This window comes from Schistocerca americana, chromosome 3 (genome assembly GCF_021461395.2).
Source record: "Schistocerca americana isolate TAMUIC-IGC-003095 chromosome 3, iqSchAmer2.1, whole genome shotgun sequence".
In the NCBI taxonomy this organism is placed as follows: Eukaryota; Metazoa; Arthropoda; class Insecta; order Orthoptera; family Acrididae; genus Schistocerca; species Schistocerca americana.
The window spans coordinates 633,551,833-633,573,898 of record NC_060121.1 but is presented as its reverse complement, the minus strand read 5'-3'; positions in this window follow the sequence as shown (position 1 = coordinate 633,573,898).

Here is a 22,066-nt window from a genome sequence, read left to right as displayed (position 1 = left end):
TTTGAAAAATTGTGACCGAGAGCTGATTTGTTACAATTGTAATTTATAAACGATAACTGAACCAAGCAGCCATGTTCATAGTTTATCATTATGTTAAAATCACTGCTATGCCCTGTTGGTTAAACATTCAAAAGCTGTTAAGAGCAAGACATCAAAATTTCTTCAAAATCAGTAAATTCATTCTTCATCGCCCTTTGTGCAAGAAAACACTTTTTCCGTGAATTGTATGAATGTACTACTTGATACTACATGTAACTGCCTTTTGTAATCGTCCGTCATAGTCTCTGTCCCCTTTCAAGGATATGATAGGTAGAACGTTTCATTAAGGAGAGCCAGAATGAATTTACGTTGTTGGCTATCGGGGTCTGGAACCTCATTGGCTAGAAACGTAGAAATGTCTGGAGTGATGAGTCAGGTTTCGAAGAGATCCCCGATAACGCAAGAAGACGTTTCTGTATAAGCAACGGTCAGCGGTGGAATGCATCTACATCTACATCTACACCCATACTCCGCAAGCCACCTGACGGTGTGTGGCGGACGGTAACTTGAGTACATCTATCTGTTCTCCCTTCTATTCCAGTCTCGTATTGTTCGTGGAAAGAAGGATTGTCGGTATGCCTCTGTGTGGGCTCTAATCTCTCTGATTTTATCCTCATGGTCTCTTCGCGAGATATACGTAGGAGGGAGCAATATACTGCTTGACTCTTCGATGAAGGCATGTTCTCGAAACTTTAACAGAAGCCCGTACCGAGCTACTGATCGTCTCTCCTGCAGAGTCTTCCACTGGAGTATATCTATCATCTCCGTAACGCTTTCGCGATTACTATATGATCCTGTAACGAAGCGCGCTGTTCTCCGTTGTATCTTCTCTATCTCTTCAATCAACCTCACCTGGTACGGATCCCACACTGCTGAGCAGTATTCAAGCAGTGGGCGAACAAGCGTACTGTAACCTACTTCCTTAGTTTTCGGTTGCATTTCCTTAGGATTCTTCCAATGAATCTCAGTCTGGCATCTGCTTTACCGACGATCAACTTTATATGATCATTCCATTTTAAATCACTCCTAATGCCTACTCCCAGATAATTTATGGAATTAACTGCTTCCAGTTGCTGACCTGCTATTTTGAAGCTAAATCATAAGGGATCTATCTTTCTGTGTATTCGTAGCACATTACACTTCTCTACATTGAGATTGAATTGCCATTCCCTGCACCATGCGTCAATTCGCTGCAGATCCTCCTGCATTTCAGTACAATTTCCCATTGTTAAAACCTCTCGATACACTATAGCATCATCTGCAAAAAGCCTCAGTGAGCTTCCGATGTCATCCACAAGGTCATTTATGTATATTGTGAATAGCAACGGTCCTATGACACTCCCCTGCGGCACACCTGAAATCCCTCTTACTTCGGATGACTTCTCTCCATTGAGAATGACATGCTGCGTTCTGTTATCTAGGAACTCTTCAATCCAATCACACAATTGGTCTGATAGTCCATATGCTCATACTTTGTTCACTAAACGACTGTGGGTAACTGTACCGAACGCCTTGCGGAAGTCAAGAAACACGGCATCTACCTGTCAACCCGTGTCTATGGCCCTCTGAGTCTCGTGTACGAATAGCGCGAGCTGGGTTTCACACGACCGTCTTTTTCGAAACCCATGCTGATTCTACAGAGTAGATTTCTAGTCTCCAGAAAAGTCATAATACTCGAACATAATACGTGTTCCAAAATTCTATAACTGATTGACGTTAGAGATATAGGTCTATAGTTCTGCACATCTGTTCGACGTCCCTTCTCGAAAACGGGGATGACCTGTACCCTTTTCCAATCCTTTGGAACTCTAGGCTCTTCTAGAGATCTACGGTACACCCCTGCAAGAAGGGGGCAAGTTCCTTCGCATACTCTGTGTAAAATCGAACTGGTATCCCATCAGGTCCAGCGGCCTTTCCTCTTTTGAGCGATTTTAATTGCTTCTCTATCCCTCTGTCGTCTATTTCGATATCTACCATTTTGTCATCTGTACGACAATCTAGAGAAGGAACTACAGTGCAGTCTTCCTATGTGAAACAGCTTTGGAAAAAGATATTTAGTATTTCGGCCTTTAGTCTGTCATCCTCTGTTTCAGTACCATTTTGGTCACAGAGTGTCTGGACATTTTGTTTTGATCCACCTACCGCTTTGACGTAAGACCAAAATTTCTTAGGAATTTCTGCCAAGTCAGTACATAGAACTTTAGTTTCGAATTCATTGAACGCCTCTCGCATAGCCCTCCTCACACTACATTTCGCTTCGCGTAATTTTTTTTTTGTCTGCAAGGCTTTGGCTATGTTTATGTTTGCTGTGAAGTTCCCTTTGCTTCCGCAGCAGTTTTCTAACTCGGTTGTTGTACCACGGTGGCTCTTTTCCATCTCTTACGATCTTGCTTGGCACATACTCATCTAACGCATATCGTACGATGGTTTTGAACTTTGTCCACTGATCCTCAACACTATCTGTACTTGAGACAAAACGACTGCCATCTGCCATACGGCCCGACAACTAGGAGTGACGACGGTCTCGGGTGCTGTTTCTTTTCGTATCAGGACCCCTTTGGTTGTCATCCGCAACACTCTTACAGCACAGCGTTACATCGACGATATTCTAAGCCACGTTTTATTGCCCTTCATGGCAAGCCTTCCTGGGCTTACATTTCAGCAAGATAATGCCCACCCCCACATGGTGAGAGTTTCTACTCCTAGTCTTCGTGCTTGCCAAACCCTACCCTGACTGGCGAGGCTGCCAGATTACTGAGAAAGTTTGGAGATTTAAGAGCACAGCCGGCCAACCAGGTCGGAATTTTGACTATCAAACGCTTCAATTCGGTAGAATTTAGCACGATATACCTCTGTAGGACATTCAATAACTCTCTCCATCAATGCCAAGCCGAAACACTGCTTGCATAAGTGCCAGACGTGGACCAACGCATTATTCACTTGCCCAATATGCGAAGCTCTTTCTCTTGAATACATTGTCAGATTTTTCTGAAACTATAATCATTTGTTTTTCTGAACATGTAGGTCACACTTACCAACTTTCGTCCCATTCTGATAATTCCTTCGTGGTAAGCCTATGTTTTTTGTTTGTATCTTAGAGTCTACGTCTGCCATAACGCACAGCAAAGAAATATTAAAAAGTTTAAGGCTTATTTGACAACGAATACATTGCTGTGACCTACGATCACTTCTGTTTATGAAAGTTATGGAATCAAAAGATATCGTTTACGAGTGTAACTAAAATTCAGAGTAAAATAACATTATTACACTACTGGCCATTAAACGTGCTATCAGGGCCCGGCGATTTACTTTTAGGGGAGCCGCGAATTATTTCAAGGACTTCATCTGGACTAAAAGCCGAAAATAAGCTGGCGTTGTCGTCGGCCGTAATTGTGGAGGTTGTAAACGCAAATAACTCATCCAAATCGTCCTCTTGCGTTGCTTCTGCCTCATACAGGGCACAGTAATACCTGTGGATTTCTCTGATCATCTCGTTTTGCACAGTGAGGACAGTACCGTTTTCTAATTTAAGTTCGTCCATGAATATCCGTCGTCGGTTCTTGCGATGTTTGATCAGATGATATAACGCAGCTGTTTCGTCCTCGCTAACAGATCTGGCTTTTGACTTAAGTTTAAGACCCTCCAGTTGTTTTCTCTTTAAGCTTAATAATGTCGCTTTAATTTTCTTGATGTCGGACAAGCGCCTGTCTGAGCCATCTGCCTGATCATACAAATCCCTTAAGACCATGGAGTAAAATTCCATTGTACGGTGAACCACCCGAGATCTCACTATACTATAAGGTATAATTACTTTCCGTAATTTGGGCTTCGCCTTGCGGGTCCACCACTCCAAAACACTCGGAACGTTGTGTACAGAGCGCAAACAAATTTCCCAAGCTGTCTTTAATTCGACCTCGAGCTCGTCGTCTGTTAAAAGGCCGACATTCATGCTCCACTGATTCCTAAACCAGTGAGTTGGTTGCCGGTCTAAGTTTATGCAGGCACTCACACTACAGTGATCAGAGAAGCTGACTGGAGTGATTTCCACTTGTAGCAAATTCCTCACTATGTGACTTGACATATAGATTCTATCAATCCTGCTACTGGTATTATGTGAAATGTGCGTGTATTTCACAAGCGTGAAAACTTAACTTCCCACGCGTCCCTCAGTTTCATTTGGGAGACAAGAAAGTTTAATTCAGGGGAATAATTAAAATTGGGGGATTGATCTTTATGGTGCAATACACAACTAAAATCGCCTGCAATGATCAAGTTTGGAGAGTCTCTCCGCAGTAAGTAAATGATATCCTCCTTAAAAAACTTCGATCTGTCAGTGCGCCGTGTACTTCCAGATGGTGCATACAGATTGATTACACTGACGCCCAAGATATTCACGCCTATGCCCCGTCCAGAGTCTAACTTTTCGACATCGGTTAAGGGTATTCCTTCCCTGACTAAAATCGCTGTGCCAGCACTGAATTCGGGAGCGAAATTGATTATTGCAACATAGCCGGGAATGTTAATTTGCCATGTTGCAACCTCTTGTAAAAGGGCAATATCTGTACCAGAGTCAAACAAAAATTGTTTTAATAAAGCAAGTTTTAACTCTGACGTAATCCTATTGATATTGAGGGAGGTGATAGTATAGGCCTGTAGCATATAGGTAATGAGATGTAAAAGTATAACAAAACGATGGCATGGGTCTCAAGAGTGCCGGCTGCAGAATTAAAAAGGTATAATGTGAGCAGCCATGAGAGAATTATTGGATCAAGAAGCGAAATATAAACCAAAACAAGTGATACACTACGAATCATAGGCCGGTTGTAGCAAAAACGACACAGTGAATGCTGCGAACCATAACCGGATAAAAGGACAGAAAAAACACGAAGAAACTTTGCAACCTTAGGCGACAGCATGCAACAAACCTTGTACCAACGGAATTACTACTGTGGAGGATGGGCTTCGCCGAGTTCTTTGCTGTTGTCATCACCGGATCGTTCCCTCACAATTTCATAACTAATATTTCGGGGTACTACATCCGCTTGCGAGGAAGTGGAATTTCCCTTGTTGCGAGGAGCGGAGAGATTTGCTGTGGATTGAGCCTTCGTCGTGGGGCGTTTTGAGGTCCCGAAGTTTTTGTGGATTCTTTGAGACGCAGTCGTGTCGTTGTCACAGCAATGCCGCCGGCAGCTGGCAGGTTGGTAAACACTTTCACTTGTTTACTTCCGCCCGGAACTTGTTGTCGGGCGTCAGCTGTAGCGCGTTGTTGACAACAACACTTCCTGACTGTGTGCGCGTTGTAGCGGCTGTTGTCCTTCGGGCGCGGCACTCAAAATTGGAGGTTCCTGTTCATGACCCGCCGTCTCAGAATTCGGCATCCCGTCAAGTCCATCCGCACTGGCTTCAAAATCGACCCGCATAACATCATCTGGTACTAAATCCTCCGCGATTGATGGTTTTGGTTTCCGGGCTGCAGGAGTCGTGTGAGATACTTCCTCATCTGAATGCTCACCACTACGTTCCAGGGGCCTTTTCGTTTGCTGAGATTCACTTTCAAGACAAACTGGCGCAGCAGTTTGCCGTCCTACGAGTGGTGGAAACGCATCAGCGGTTACGGGCGGGGTCTCGGAGGTAGTTGCCTGGGGAGCATCAACATCAGGGTGTGCAGAAGAATCAGAAGTATCTACTGCCATTACCTCGTTAAGTGTTAATCAACGCCGCGGCTGGAGATTATTTTTTAAGACAAAAACTTGGCGGGGGCAGTCCTGGCGAAGATCGCCTAGTTCATTGCAGATATGGCAGGTGGGGGCTTGATCAGAATATATAATGTGAGCCTTATAACCATCAACCGTGATATGAGAAGGAATGTTCATTTTTACTTCCATGTCCACAGATCTAATCCCATTGAAACATTGTAATTTGTAGCGAGATGACCACTTTTCGTTGACAATTTCTTTAACCTCACCAAACTTAGAAAGTGCATCTTTAATTTCAGCATTGTCAATCTCTATGGGCAAGTTAAGTACTCGAACTGTCTGAATCGAGGTATCGGCACGTGTTACAGTAACCATACTAGTGGTGCCGTCGCGATGAACAAAAGGGACTTGTTTGCCGATTTTTTCAAGAAGTCCATCAACTGCTACTGGACTGAGAAACTTGACAAACACGCAATAACGATCAGAATCTAGCTGGGTGGTGTGCACAGAATCAGAAGTGATGCCTATTACCTCGGTTAGCCAGTCATGAATCTCGAGGGCGGTCGGTTGAACTCGGCGTTTATCCTTGTCAAAGCCAAAAACCAGGGTGTTTTTCCGGATGGTGGTAGACATGGCGCTGCAGCTGTATGGAATCCGCTCAAGCCCCAATCCCGTACAAGATCGGCAAGTTGCTGACGAAAAGGACGACCACACAAAAAAAAAGTACAATGCATGTGAATCACTCGGAACACGGAAACACACAACGGCAAACAGTAAACACTGGCAACGACACCGACGACGCGGAGCAATCAGCTAGCACGTCCGACCGCGGCGACAGCGAAAGCCGGAATGATAGTAGCTGTCATGTAGCTACAGCCTCTCCAGAAGTCATCAACAGTTCCTCCAGAACTTTTGCATTCCACAGTGCTGTGAGATAATGCATATGGCCGGAACTAGACTTCTGAGAGACAGACAGTTACAGCTTTTCTCTTCACTGCACGACGTAGAGTAGCTCCAATGGAAAGGAACACTTCCAACTTAAATTTCTGCATCCTACACTGTTGGCAGTTCTGTGTAGGTGATAAGTCGACACAAGCCGTTAACGACGTACTGCGGGGAAAGTTTGTACCATCAGAACTTAAAGAATGTAAAATCGTGTTGATTCCAAAAATAAGGGATGTTAAAAGATTAACAACTTCCGGCCGATTTCTCTTCTTAATTCAGATTATAAGATTATTGCGAGAGCGTTAAACAATCGAATGATGCCGTTGACCGCAAACATAATTGGGCAACAGCAAACTTGTGCTTATAGGCGATCAATATCTCAGACTACAGCACAATATAGAGATATCGTCGCTCTGTCGTCTGCCAGCACCATTAATTGCGGCCTCCTTTTTGTCGACTTTTATAAAGCATTTGATAGTGTCAGCCATAAATACCTCTTCGAAACGATGCGGAGGATGGGCTTCGGGCATGACTCCATCGCTGTCGTGCGCAACATGATCACTGGTCTGGCCGCCACGATCTCCGTGAACTGCCAGCTCACAAGACCAATTACCATCGCAAGGGTTGTCCCCCAAGGAAGCCCCCTTTCCATGTTGCTCTTTGTCATCTCACTAGAACCATTGCTACGGCTAGTACAAGAGCACATGATGGGCATAACGATCGCCGGGAAGAAAACTGCAGTTGGGGCATATGCTGATGATGTCGGGATCGTCGTGAGGAACAGGGATGATGTGATTCAACTGGAGGCAGACCTCAGAAGCTATTGTTCCGCTTCTGGCGCAAAAATGAATGAAACTAAAAGCAAATTTCTACGTATAAGGGGACTTGACGATGTCGGCCTAGAATGGGCTACCCATGTTACGGAACACAAATCTCTTGGGACGATACTGACGGTCCCTCCACAAAGGATGATAACGGCAAATTGGCGGGATGTCTCGTTCAAAGTCAAGGGTGCTTTAATAGATAACGTTTATCGCAGTATGGACCAAATTCAGAGGGTTAAATTTATAAATACATGTATCCTATCGCGAGCATATTATGTGGCACAGGTCTTTCCAATCCCCACTGTCATAGCCAAACAGATAATGAGCAAATTGACCAATTTTCTGTGGCGGGGGGAAATATATCGAGTTGACGTGAAGACTGTGACCCTCGACCCTCTGCATGGCGGTATGGGTCTGACCGATCTGAGCGCCAAAGCAATGGCTTTGTACATTAAACGGATGACATCCTTAATCCAAAACTACTCTGACACCCTTACGGCAAAGTTGTTTGAGGCAGTCGCGCCGAAAAGCGTAGAACCGCCGATCAATATGCAGACGATCGACTACCAGCTCTCCCACATCCGCACATATTATCTGGAAAAGAGCTACTTGAGCGAGGTCCTTCTCCAACATCGACCCTTAACTGCCAAGGACATTCTGGAACACAGGAAACAATATGAGGGCAAGAACAAAATCGAACAAAAGCACACTGGAGTCAATTGGGATGTCCTGTGGGCGAACATCAGCAGCAGTGTACTTCCGTCCTTGGTCAGGTCGACATGCTACAAAACGGTTAACAACATTATCAGCACAAATGAGCGCCTGCATGCGATTGGGCTAAGCGACACAGCCCATTGTCCAGATTGTCACCAAGTGGATACTGTTCCCCACAGATATACTTGCAGTCACCGCATGCGCAATTGGCAATGGGTTCGTCAAAAAGTCGCCCTTATAACTAGGACTTCTGAAAATAACATCGACACGAACTTACTGCACAGACCAGACCTCAAATATTTTCCGCAAACTAAAAATAATGCCGTCATGTGGCTGTTGGGCCAATGTACAAGTCATGTCTTCAATCGGCTGACAGGCGAAGATTACAGCGAGTTTCAGTTACACATGGAAACGGAGTATATTAAAATTAGAAACTACGCGGATCACCGTCGCAAATATGGTAATATGCTTCATATTGCATTCAATAGAACAGGTATTGGATAGCTGTTCGAGCTCTAAAACCTTCACCCGTTTATGTATCAACCGAATGATCTCGCTCCAAACCCATATTGATGCTTCCCCCCCCCCCCCCCCCCAAAAAAAAAAATAAATAAATAAATAAAAAAATAAAAAAAATACAAATAAAAAATCAGTGTTCCTTTACAATCAATATGAGTGATGACGGGTATGAGGGCGGCACCGTGGCCAGACCTCGGACCAATTGACCCCTGGCCTCCTTGCCGCCATCTGCCTGCTCCGCTGGCTATACTATTAAAAAAAAAAAAAAAGAAATTGGTCTAGGGGTATGATTCCTGCTTTGGGTGCAGGAGGTCCCGGGTTCAAATCCCGGACAGGCCCTACTTTCCACTTTCGCGACAACCAAGCACTACGATAAACTTGCGAGTCTCTGAAAGTAAGCCATGCAACAGGACAAAGTGTATGTCGGGCCACCGGCCCATGAGACCCTCAGGTGCGTCTTGTGGAAAGCAATCTACGTGGCAGGATCAGGCCGTCTTCGCTTACTTATATCTATACGTAAAGACTGGCACGTACAACGATTCTATTAGATTCCCAGGAACTAGTACATCGCATGCAAGTATTTTTACTTTTTTTATTTTATGTCCTTTTTTATGTTCTTGATGCCAAATCCTCATTTCTCTTACTTTTTGCGAGTGCTCGGCCGCTTTTTTCTTTTTTTATATTTTTTTATTTTATTTATTAAATTATTTATTTTATCTCGGCTTCTTATTTTGTTTTCTGTAAGCTGGATGCCTAAATTACCTTAGCTAACATAAATGAGAATGAATATTACTTCTTAATATTAATTAAAGGTAATGAATCTTCCTCTTGCTAATGCAAAGACAAGTATATTAAAATAAACTGAAAACGTGAAGTCTCTCATCTTCATAAGGAAAACATAAAATCTTGCATCCCCTCGAAAAACGTTTTTTTAGAACTGAAAACTTCCCTGCGTATGGCATAAGATGATTAAAAAAATAAAATACATAAAATTTGATGTCTAATTTCATCATGAGGATGCAGTCCGCTGCGTCTTGCCACGGACTTGATTTCTTTTCTGTAGTGTCTCGTGAAAGGATCGAAGACATTCCGGTTCCAGTCATCTGTAATCGTGCAAGGCTGACATCTCTGAATTCCGTACCAATCTTAATCTGTTATTGTTCTCTGTATAATTTTATTCCATGATTCTATTTAGGAAGCGTGCGTACTTTTTTTTGTAGTCTTTTGTCCGCATGAGATGATGGTGCTGAGTCGTTAGATACACCCAGTAATCTTCTTTGCTTTTATTTTTTGCCTTCAAGATATAGTGCACTGTGTGCCCTTTTAGCCAGTTAACAGCATTTCTTTTCGTATTAGGATATGGCACTGAGTCTGGAGTCAGAAAATCTGCGGCGGTGAAAACGGTTGGAGATGTTCTGTTAACGGTCGCTAATTTCTGCTTAACTATATGCCATATGTTTCTTACTCTTTCACACACGAATATGTGTTCTTCAGTGTCAAGGAGGTTGCATGACGCGCACAAAGGCGAATTTGTGAGATGTATAGCATGCAATTTGGAATTAGTTGATATTTTCCCGTTGGCTACATTATACCAAGTTGCTTTCACCTTAGAGGGTAAGTTCCGATCGTGGATATTTTTCCAAATTTCAGACCAGTCGTTGTTGGGGTATTTTCTTTCAATAATATTTCCTTCCTTAGCCTCCATCAAATATGTATATACACTCCTGGAAACTGAAATAAGAACACCGTGAATTCATTGTCCCAGGAAGGGGAAACTTTATTGACACATTCCTGGGGTCAGATATATCACATGATATATCTGACTCTCATCGCTGAAGACGACACGTCTCCATTCGTCCCTCCATTCACGCCTGTCGCGACACCACTGGAGGCGGGCTGCACGATGTTGGGGTGTGAGCGGAAGACGGCCTAACGGTGTGCGGGACCGTAGCCCAGCTTCATGGAGACGGTTGCGAATGGTCCTCGCCGATACCCCAGGAGCAACAGTGTCCCTAATTTGCTGGGAAGTGGCGGTGCGGTCCCCTACGGCACTGCGTAGGATCCTACGGTCTTGGCGTGCATCCGTGCGTCGCTGCGGTCCGGTCCCAGGTCGACGGGCACGTGCACCTTCCGCCGACCACTGGCGACAACATCGATGTACTGTGGAGACCTCACGCCCCACGTGTTGAGCAATTCGGCGGTACGTCCACCCGGCCTCCCGCATGCCCACTATACGCCCTCGCTCAAAGTCCGTCAACTGCACATACGGTTCACGTCCACGCTGTCGCGGCATGCTACCAGTGTTAAAGACTGCGATGGAGCTCCGTATGCCACGGCAAACTGGCTGACACTGACGGCGGCGGTGCACAAATGCTGCGCAGCTAGCGCCATTCGACGGCCAACACCGCGGTTCCTGGTGTGTCCGCTGTGCCGTGCGTGTGATCATTGCTTGTACAGCACTCTCGCAGTGTCCGGAGCAAGTATGGTGGGTCTGACACACCGGTGTCAATGTGTTCTTTTTTCCATTTCCAGGAGTGTATGTCCTTTACTCTCTTCAACTGATGTTCTGAGAGCCTCGACGAGATATAACTGTACTCAACGAGAAAAGTTTTTAGGTGACAAAGACCAGCTGGTATATGCTTCACATCTGTTGGAGGCTGCATGCTTTCTGGAGCAGTTTCATTCAGCAAGTGGGTCGTTAAGCTGTCGTGCATCTGTTTCCATTGCTTGCACATTCGACACACATATAACGCTCGTGACCTGTAACTGACATCAACAAGGTTTAAACCTCCTTTCCTTGTTGGGAGTGTTAGTGTATTGAACTGCACTTTGAAAATGTTGCCTTGGCATACAAAGCTTCCTATCGTGGATAAAATTCTTCTGGCTGTTTGTAATTGCATCGGGAAGGCTTGGACAACATAGTTAAGTTTGGATGTTATATACACATTTACTAGTTCGATTTTCTGTATCTCGTCCAGTTGCCTCATACTGCTTCCTTGTACAGATGCTCGTGTGTTTGCAAGTAGTTTTTTATAATTGACAGCAATAGTGTGATGGATGTTGCTCCTAAATTAAATACCCAAACATTTCAATGTGGATACTTTCGTCAATTGTCCCCGATTTTGCATGCATATTCCTCGGCCTAGGTTCATGATGCCTGACTTCCGTTTATTTAGTTTGGCGCCAGAAGCAAGTTCATATGTGTGTACAATCTGAAGAGCTTTCGCCACTACATCTTCATTTATAACCAGGACGCCCACATCATCTGCGTAGGCGTTGCACACTATTTTCTTGCCGTTTATACACAATCCTTGCAGGTGATGCGTGAGTGTCGCGAGGAGAGGTTCTATTGATATTGCGAAAAGGGCCATTGACATTGGGCAACCTTGACGTACGGATCCAGTCAATTCAATCTCTCTACTTAGTTGTCCGTTTATCATTATTCGTGCTACACTGTTTTTCAGAATTTGTTGAATAATCCTCACGAATCGTGGTGGGAATCTCATTACTTCCATGATACCAAGGAGATACTTATGATCTACTCTGTCAAACGCCTTTTCGAAGTCTAATGACACTAAAGCACATTTTATTCGGCATACATTTGCGGTTGATATTATATCCCTATATTCGCATATATTCTGATAGATGTTTCTGTCTTTGCCTACACATGTTTGGTACGTGCCAGTTACAGAGTTAATAACCACTTTTATTCTTCTTGCTAATACGCGGGCCACAATTTTGTAATTACTGTTGAGTAATGTTACTGGCCGAAGGTTTTCAATTGCTTTGCTAGTGAGTTTTTAGGAATTAGAACTATGATCCCTTCAGGAAATTCTTTGGTAGTGGCAACAGTGGCATTCATGATTTCGTTGTACATACATAGCAACTTGCTTTTCATTTGTGGCCAGAACACTTGGTAGAATTCCACGGGGATACCATCAGGTCCTGGAGACTTATTTTTAGCACTATGTGCTATTGCGTCTTTCAATTCGTCCTCTTCTATTTCAGTCGTGAGATTTTCTACTTGCTCTGTACTAATTCGTCCTGATAAGTTTCTAACAAGATTACGCCGCGCCTCGTCGACAGTAGGTTTGGTGGACATCATATCTGAGATATATTTATGAACAGCGTTTCGAATTTCATGCTGTTTTGTGTGCCTGGTCCCATCAGGTAACTTAACTTCTGGGAGTATTTTTCTGTTTCCTCTCTTATTCTCACGCATTACATGGTACATAGCTGTTTCTTCCCCTTCTACAATGTTGTGTATTCTAGCTCTGACTTTAAAACCTTCCGACTGTCGCCGCTTCAGTTCTAAAAGTTTTGCTTTAACGTTTTGAATCCGGCTAAAGTTCTCCATTAATCGTGTGTCCAAGGTGTACAGGTCTCTAAGGCAGCTAAAATAAAATTCAGTAGTCGTTTTAATCCAGAAACTTTTCTGTCGTGAGTAATTGATCAGCATTCTTCTTATTTTACGCTTCGCACATTGTAACCACCAAGCTATGGCAGAACTGTATAGCTTGAATCGTTTCTCGCATTCTTGCCACACATTAGTAAATGCTACGCGACATTCCTCATCTTGTAAATGTGTGATGTTGAGTTTCCATATGCCCCTCGCTCGGTAAGTCTCTTGTTATTCCAAATTTACTGTGGTGATGTACGCGGCGTGGTCAGAACACATAGTGGGCCAGACCTCAGACTGGGGTACATGGTTCTTAAGGTTGGACGAGACGTAAATTCTGTCTAGCCTGCTTGCTGAGTGACTGGTAAAATATGTGAAACCGGCCTGTGCACCGTGGGTATGTTCGCAGGTACCGGTTAACTGCATTTGGTGGACTATTCTTTCCAGTTCTAAGGACTTGTTGAAATTCGGTGTCTGGTCCTTCGGGCTAAGTACAGCATTAAAATCGCCGGCTAGGATTATATAATCTTGACGTGTACCGAAGAGATGAACGATTTCACTTAAAAAAATGTCCGCTCTAGCACGCCTGTTATTGTTGCCTGACGGTGCATAAACGTTGATGATGCGGGCATTATTAACAGTCACTGCAACCCCTCTGCTGTTTTCAAGTTTTGCTATTTGTGTGACACGGATGCCTTCTTTCGTGAGAGTTGCGGTTCCCAGCTCTGCACCGATACCGGGGTTTATTATGGCGTTGTATCCACGTATGTTTTCTAATTTAATATCTGTTACTTCCTGTAACAGTAGTATATCAACGTCAGCTGCGTATAGAAAGTCTTGCAAATGTTGTAAATGCAGGGAGGAGCGTATCTTATTAATGTTCAACGTAGCGATTTTGTAGGCTTGTGCTGCGTTCAAACTGTCCTATTCATTACCGAAGTCAATATTCGTCATACGAAGTGCTGTCGGAGGAAAATCCTTTTTCACATGTATGTTCCGGCAATGATGTATCCATCGTGTTCAGTTGATCTCTTGGGGCAGGAGTATGTTCCGTTCCTCCAGTTTCATTCAATTCTTCATCTTGATTCATTTCATCCGATTCATCAGCCCAGGTTTTGTGTTGATTAACTTTCGATGTCTCTTTTCCTGCATTTCTAGTATCAGGGAAAACCTTGTCTGCATCTAAATTTGCTAGCAGCTTCAACCTCTCGTGTGACGAATGGTCCGTTGACATGGGGCATGGTGTATGTGATTTGGCATGCAAGGGGTCAGGTGCCTGCATACTCAGAACCGGATTTCTATGTTCTTCTTCATGCAGTTTGTTGCTAATCTGCTTTGCTTTTTCTCGCAAAGGCGGTGCCAGTTGTTCAGCGCCCTTATGAGCTAGTCTCCTCTTTTTATGTTTCCTTGGAGGACTGACTCTTGGGGAGGTTTCATCGTTTTCCATTACCTCTTGGGTTTCTTGCGCTCGGTCCTGTTCGCTGGCAAGTGATGGGTTGGATTCCTTGTGGTTTTCTGGAGACTGCTCATTCTGAAGGACTATAACCGGTTCATGAGTTTGTTCTATTTGAACAGAGATATTTGGTTCTTTTTCTTGACTCTTTGGCTATGTTGTCACCATCGAGTCGCTAACTTCCATTATCACTTCATTGTCGCGAGCTGCATCATCCTGGGTAGCGTCCCGAGTAGCGTCAGGAGCGTCACGCGTATGGCGTTGTCCAGCGGCTGCCGCTACGTAAGTTAAAGGCAACGTTGACATGGCTGGGGGTCTCACTGCTTCTCCCGCAGGTAGCTAGGCCACTCGGCGTTGTATACACTGCGAGCGGACATGGCCTGTACCGCCGCAAGACGCGCAGGTTCTTGGCTGCCCATCATATATTCCTATAGCCCGATAACCACCAACATTTATATACGAGGGTATGTGCTTGTGTAAATCAGCTCGCAGTTGCCTGATACCACTCAAGACGGGGAACTTGTGAGCAGGAGACCACTTTTCTGCAAAATTGCTAATTATTATCCCATAAGGAGCTATCACGGAATTGATCTGCTCAGCGGTGATTTCAAATGGTAGCTCAAAGATACGGACAGTCCTTAATCCAAAGCCAGCATGCGTAACACGAACTTCACTAACACTGCCATCGTGATGTTTGAACCTAAATGTTCCGCCACTAGATTCAACAATTTTGTCACACAATTCCGTGTTTCTAAGCTTGACATACACAATGCTACTCACAATTGAAACGTGAATACCTATAATATCCTCAAACGAAATTTTCACAACTTCCTCTAACCATGTCTCAATTTCGAACGAATTCGGTCTCTGCCCTTTCTGGTCAAAAACAAATTTCAATGTGTCTCTTCTATTAGGCTCATCCATCTCTCTTTCTAATATGAATCTATCGAGAGTCTCAAATAACGCAGCTAACTACTGCAACAGGCGCTTGACTTACCGAGCGGAGCGCAGCAGACCGCAGCGCACAGCACACGCCGGAGGTCCGCACACCACGGCCACCAAAAGCCGACTTACACGCTGAGCTACCGTGCCGGCGAGCTCAGCACGTCCCCACAGACCTAGCGAAGAGGTATGTGTCGTGCCTTCCTCTTAAAAGGCCAATACTGACTAGAACTCGTAAACTTCTATTTTAAGGACGAGATTAGTTGCGATTTCCACGTGCAACGACTTTCCTGGGTTGAAAACCGTAAATTTACAATCTTTTGTTACACCTCAAGCGATAATAACTCAGATTATTCAATGGAAATGACAGGAAAAATCAAGTGAATTTTGAGGCTTAATTCCGTGCACACCAGGAAGTAACCTGTCTTTCACAGGGTTGCCAAACATACCTTGCCTTGTTGCCAAATCTCAGTTACAGTACCAGCAGGAAGAAGACCAACTGATGTTATACTACAGCGGGCTGGGAAGTGACCATAGCTGGCGTCTCAAAGACGCGGCTGCTGCGGCCTGGAATCTACGAGTAATTGCTGATGTTTGATATTTACATGAAAAGGATTCCGTAGACAGAGAAAGAATCTCTTCTTGGGCAACTACTTCTATAATGACCAAAAGGCCTAAAATGATCTTCAAGCACATGTGTTCCAGCATCGGTATGAAGAAAACGATAGTAATAATGACGGTAATAATCGAATTATCCGGCAACTTCACACTTCACAGTGGATTTTCTCGAACTAAGAAATTCGCTGAATTTGTGAAAATTTCAAAATGGCTAGCCTATGATACCTAGAAGAGTATTTACATCCTGCTGACATGAGAATAGCATAATCTCCGCTTCAGAAGCTTGCTTCTTCTTAACCATTTAATAGACTCGCATTTTTTCACCATGACTAATTTTGTAAGCTAAGCACATCACCTGTTACACTCATGGGGCAGGGAAATGTGGCCACAATGGTCTGGTGGAACGAACTGTCACAAGTGAAATGCGTGGATTCAGACATTTACTTTTATGAGGCACAAACAGATTTACTCTACCTCTCGTAACCTCAAGAGAAAGATGTCATAATCCAGAATCCGCATTAAACATCACGTTCCTTCATTCCCAACTGGGCAGAGCCGGTTTACATGCGAAATGACGTAGGTGGAGGTCCTGGTAAACAGAAATACTGTCGCCAGTAAACTTACTTCCATTAGAAAATTTTATTTTATTTGATGAACCGATAGCCATTAAAGGAACAGGGCTCATATTTTACTTGTACTTGAATGAACTAGAGTCGCTGAAAAATTTGGTGCTGGACTGTGATTCGAATTCGTATCTCCTCTTCTGAGGGTCTGAATCTCTCTGAACAGTATAGTTCGATCATTTCGTTCCTTTTTCCAAGACTGCAATCTTCTCTAGGTCTCCTCCAAAGGTAAGTATGTGGGTCCGATTCCTGTTCCAGTACAAAAATATTCATAATTTCATTTCAACCCCTATCATGTGCACACCGACCTGCTAATGAAAATTAACGTCCATTTTTAATGTCTGTTCATGTGTTGCCAACAATTTCTGGTCAAACACGCATACATCTTACTGTTGGTGAATAAGCAAGTGATACTTACGCTATATTTGTGGACGATAAAGAAGAACGATAGGAGTGCGGTTCGATTGTCGCTCAGGCACACAAATTTGTATCCTTATTTTAGATTCACACACCTAGCAGCTGGTAAGAAAAACCGATATGTAACATTTGATTTTACTTAGTTAACAATCCGATTACGTGTTGGGATCTTATCTCCGTCACAGAACTTCACATCATGCACTTCATCTTCAAATGCATAAACACTTTGTTACTGCTGAATGGAGGTATATCAGACATCATTCGCGGTTAGTTAACAGTGATGAAAGGGTCTTGATAGGAGTCTCAGTTTATTACAAAACCTGTCGTCTTTTATTTTTTAAATTTATATTTGGTTCCTGACTTTGACGAAAATTTTGGTAATTCATGACTCTTCACAGCTAGTCAGCAATATGATTAGATTAGATCAGATTAATACTTGTTACATGGATCATTAATACGACATTTCGTAATGAAGTGGAATGTATACACACACACACACACACACACACACACACACACACACACACAAACACACACACTTCCTTTTTTTATTATTTGTTTGGTGTGCTCGAATATCAGTGAGGCACGAAAAAAAAAATCGTGAATGAGTTTCTTAGTTTTGAGTACAGTTACGAAAGAAATATAAAAACAACTATGAGACTTACTGATTAATGATGCTCAGTCTGCAGTCAGTTCTGCGTATTATTAGTAACAACGCTCCAGTCGCTAAACCTAGTTACAGAAATGCGAATCAGACGCATTACGTATTCCACGCCATAGCAGCCGCGTCTTTGAGGTGCCAGCTATGGTCACATCCCAGCCCGCTGTAGTATAACATCAGTTGGTCTTCTTCCTGCTGGTACTGTACTGAGATTTGGCAACAAGGCAAGGTATGTTTGGCAACCCTGTGATCGACAGGTTACTTCCTGGTGTGCACGGAATTAAGCCTCAAAATTCACTTGATTTTTCCTGTCATTTCCATTAAATAATCTGAGTTATTATCGCTTGAGGTGTAACAAAAGATTGTAAATTTACGGTTTTCAGCCCAGGAAAGCCGTTGCACGTGGAAATCGCAACTAATCTCGTCATTAAAATAGCGGTTTACGAGTTCTAGTCACTATTAACCTTGTAAGAGGAAGGCACAACACATACCTCTTCGGTAGATCTGTGGGGACGTGCTAACCTGTGAAATAGGGTCTGTTATGGTTCGCGGTTCGAGTCTCGCTGACTGTGACTTTTTTATCCCTTCTGTGAAAGAGCTATATGAAATCAGATCAAACACCGCTAGGGAAATCGCAAGAAAATACTTCCAGCTCATAGTGCAAACGTGAAAAACTTACAATGCTGCACAACAGGTAACGCTTCTTGCCGCTGCTGACAAGCAAATTTGGGATTTCCAGGAACACATTACTTTATTTATGAAATGCCACATTTGCATACCTGTTGAGTATGACACAGCATACCAATTAAACACAGACCCAAGTGAAATCTAAGTGAGTAGTGTTTTACTAATTCGTGCCGATAGAAGCAACCTTGTGTACAGATACTCAGTTTTATTAAAAAAGACTTTCGTCGTAAGGTTATCGTGGGTAGTTTTATTTCATTTCTTATAATGAAGTGCACAATTTTCGTAAGGCTTCTTTTAGTTTTGTTAAAACAATACTAAACATGAGAGAGAAATTAATTATCAACGATATATGCGAATTCTCTGACATTATCTATAGCAGTCTGACAATGCACATGCAGTTTATTAATTACATGCATGTAGAAAACTTGTTCTGAGTCAAAGCAGTCAAACGAGGTTTGAAGAAGTATAAAATGCCACTACCAGACGACAGCTAATGTAGAAAATACTTTTCTGACTATTTTGGCACTATGCGCTCGCCCCATACATATAATAGAAAAGCTTCGAGATGCATCTGCTGCCTGGCCGTCTATTAAACCTGAAAAGAACAAAATGTCGCAGAAGTTAGTCTTTTTTCCACATGCGGCTAATTTAGATTGAGAAGTGAAGGGAAGTATGTTCAAAGTTCCATTAAATTGATAACTTCAGAAGACAGCAGAATTGCGTTTTAAAAAACGTGGCAGTGAATGTAATAGAACTCGCGACGTTTTATCAACAGCGCGCGACGCTTACCATTACGCTAGTAGCTGTGATGTACCTACAGTGTCTCCAGAAGTCAAGAACAGGTCCTCCAGAGCTTCTGCATTCCAAGGTGCCGTGAGATAATGCATATGGCCGAATCTAGCTTTCTGAGAGACACACAGTTAAAGCTTTTCTTTTCACTGCACGACGTTTTCACGAATCAGATCACGCCATAAGAGTAGCTTAAATGGAGAGAAATACTTCCTACTTAAATTTCTGCATCCTACACTGTTGGCAGTTCTGTGTAGGTGGCAGTTCAGTGATTTTATTTCGGTGATTACAAAATAGAGTCGAATGTATGTACTGGATCGCCGAGGCAACTAGTTCATGGCGATTCGGTCAACCAAGTAAATGAATGTACTGAACATGCTGCAGACCACCACAGGTAGCCCGTGTATCAGAATTCTCTTCGAGTGTGCCGCAGCGGTGGTATGATAGAAAAATGAGTCTCAGCGGAGAACATTTGGTGGTCTGTTGGATTGTTTATAGGTACCTATGATGGTGGTCTGGGTTCGATTCCAGCTTCTGCCGACGGTTTTTAATACGGAGAAACAGATTCTATTATCTTCTGGCTACGCCAAGTGAAGAAAGTACAATGGCATTGTGGTATGAAATTCACATTAAACATGATATTCTTTCTCTACCAAGTAGACGTTTCGCTGAACCACAATAAAGTCAGGAGTGGCGAAATGTGGGCACTCTATCACCAGTAACGTTTCTTATACTAGTTATTTATTTCTAGTGATGAAACAAACGCTATGTAGGATCACAGGACACTTATTCCGTCTTTTATTTGAGCTTCTGTATGTCGATAAAATTGGTTCTGAGCTTGGAATGCACTCAGACCGCCCTTAACGCGGAATTTGATCCCTTCGCGACAATACAGCTCGACACAATTTTTTGCTTGTTCAAAACTGCAGATTCCTCAACATGTCCACATGTTGCGCGTGAATGGGTTCGAATCCTGGCCCGGCACTAAAATTTTCATTATGTATTATCAGGATCTAGCATGAGAGTACCTATCTGCTGGTGGATAATAATTGTGATCTTTAATGCATTTTCATTCGTTGTCAGTACTATCGATATCTGACATTTTTGATTCCCAGTGAGACGCAGAACTATTTGAGAGATCACTGTAAGTTCATGGATGTTATTCCGAGCTGCTGGTGGAGAAAAATTCGGTAGCTGACGTCTCTTTGTTTGTAGTCAACAACGATATGTGTGGGGTTCGATTCCCAGTCAGCACTGAACTCTTCATCATATTATTTCTAGTTCAAAAATGCTCACATGTCGCTGCTGGTGTAACAAACCCATATTTAACGTTCGTTTTCTCCAGAATATAACAGCGTTAGGTGCTGGGTTGGAGACGTGTGAAGGAAAAAAGTAATGTTTCGTCTCGTCATTTCAGTTAAAACATCTAGCTACTGCCAAGAAAATCCCATATGTCACAGTTGATTATGCTTCGATAACAATATGATTAGGTTCTGGGTTCGAGTCCCTGTCCAACAATAAGCTTTACCTCATGGCATTTCAAGTAAGTTACTTGTTAAGAAGCAATACCTAACATCTCTCGTAGTTCGTTAACAGGGACAATAGTTGTTGGGTAGGAATTCGCGTCCGCTAAAAATGTTTACCTTATGTAATTTAATGTTGATATTCGCTAACTGATACTGTCTAAAATTACTGTTAGTTTCCGTCAGTCATGATATCTTACTCTGCATGACCTGGGTTTGAATCCATATGCAGAACGAGACGGTTCGTCGTGACATTCGAAGTTCATACATATTCTCACGCCCCATGAACCATGGACCTTGCCGTTGGTGGGGAGGCTTGCGTGCCTCAGCGATACAGATGGCCGTACCGTAGGTGCAACCACAGCGGAGGGGTATCTGTTGAGAGGCTAGACAAACATGTGGTTCCTGAAGAGGGGCAGCAGCCTTTTCAGTAGTTGCAGGGGCAACAGTCTGGATGATTGACTGATCTGGCGTTGTAACATTAACCAAAACGGCCTTGCTGTGCTGGTACTGCGAACGGCTGAAAGCAAGGGGAAACTACAGCCGTAATTTCTCCCGAGGACATGCAGCTTTACTGTATGATTAAATGATGACGGCGTCCTCTTGGGTAAAATATTCCGGAGGTAAAATAGTCCCCCATTCGGATCTCCGGGCGGGGACTACTCAGGAGGACGTCGTTATCAGGAGAAAGAAAACTGGTGTTCTACGGATCGGAGCGTGGAATGTCAGGTCTCTTAATCGGGCAGGTAGGTTAGAAAATTTAAAAAGGGAAGTGGGTAGGTTAAAGTTAGATATAGTGGGAATTAGTGAAGTTCGGTGGCAGGAGGAACAAGACTTTTGGTCCGGTGATTACAGGGTTATAAATACAAAATCGAATAGGGGTAATACAGGAGTAGGTTTCATAATGAATAAAAAAATAGGAGTGCGGGTTAGCTATTACAAACAGCATAGTGAACGCATAATTGTGGCCAAGATAGACACAAAGCCCATGCCTACTACAGTAGTACAAGTTTATATGCCAACTAGCTCTGCAGATGATGAAGAAATAGATGAAATGTATGACGAGATAAAAGAAATTATTCAAGTAGTGAAGGGAGATGAAAGTTTAATAGTCATGGGTGACTGGAATTCGTCAGTAGGAAAAGGGAGAGAAGGAAACATAGTAGGTGAATATGGATTTGGGGGGGGGGGGGGGAGGAATGAAAGAGGAAGCCGCC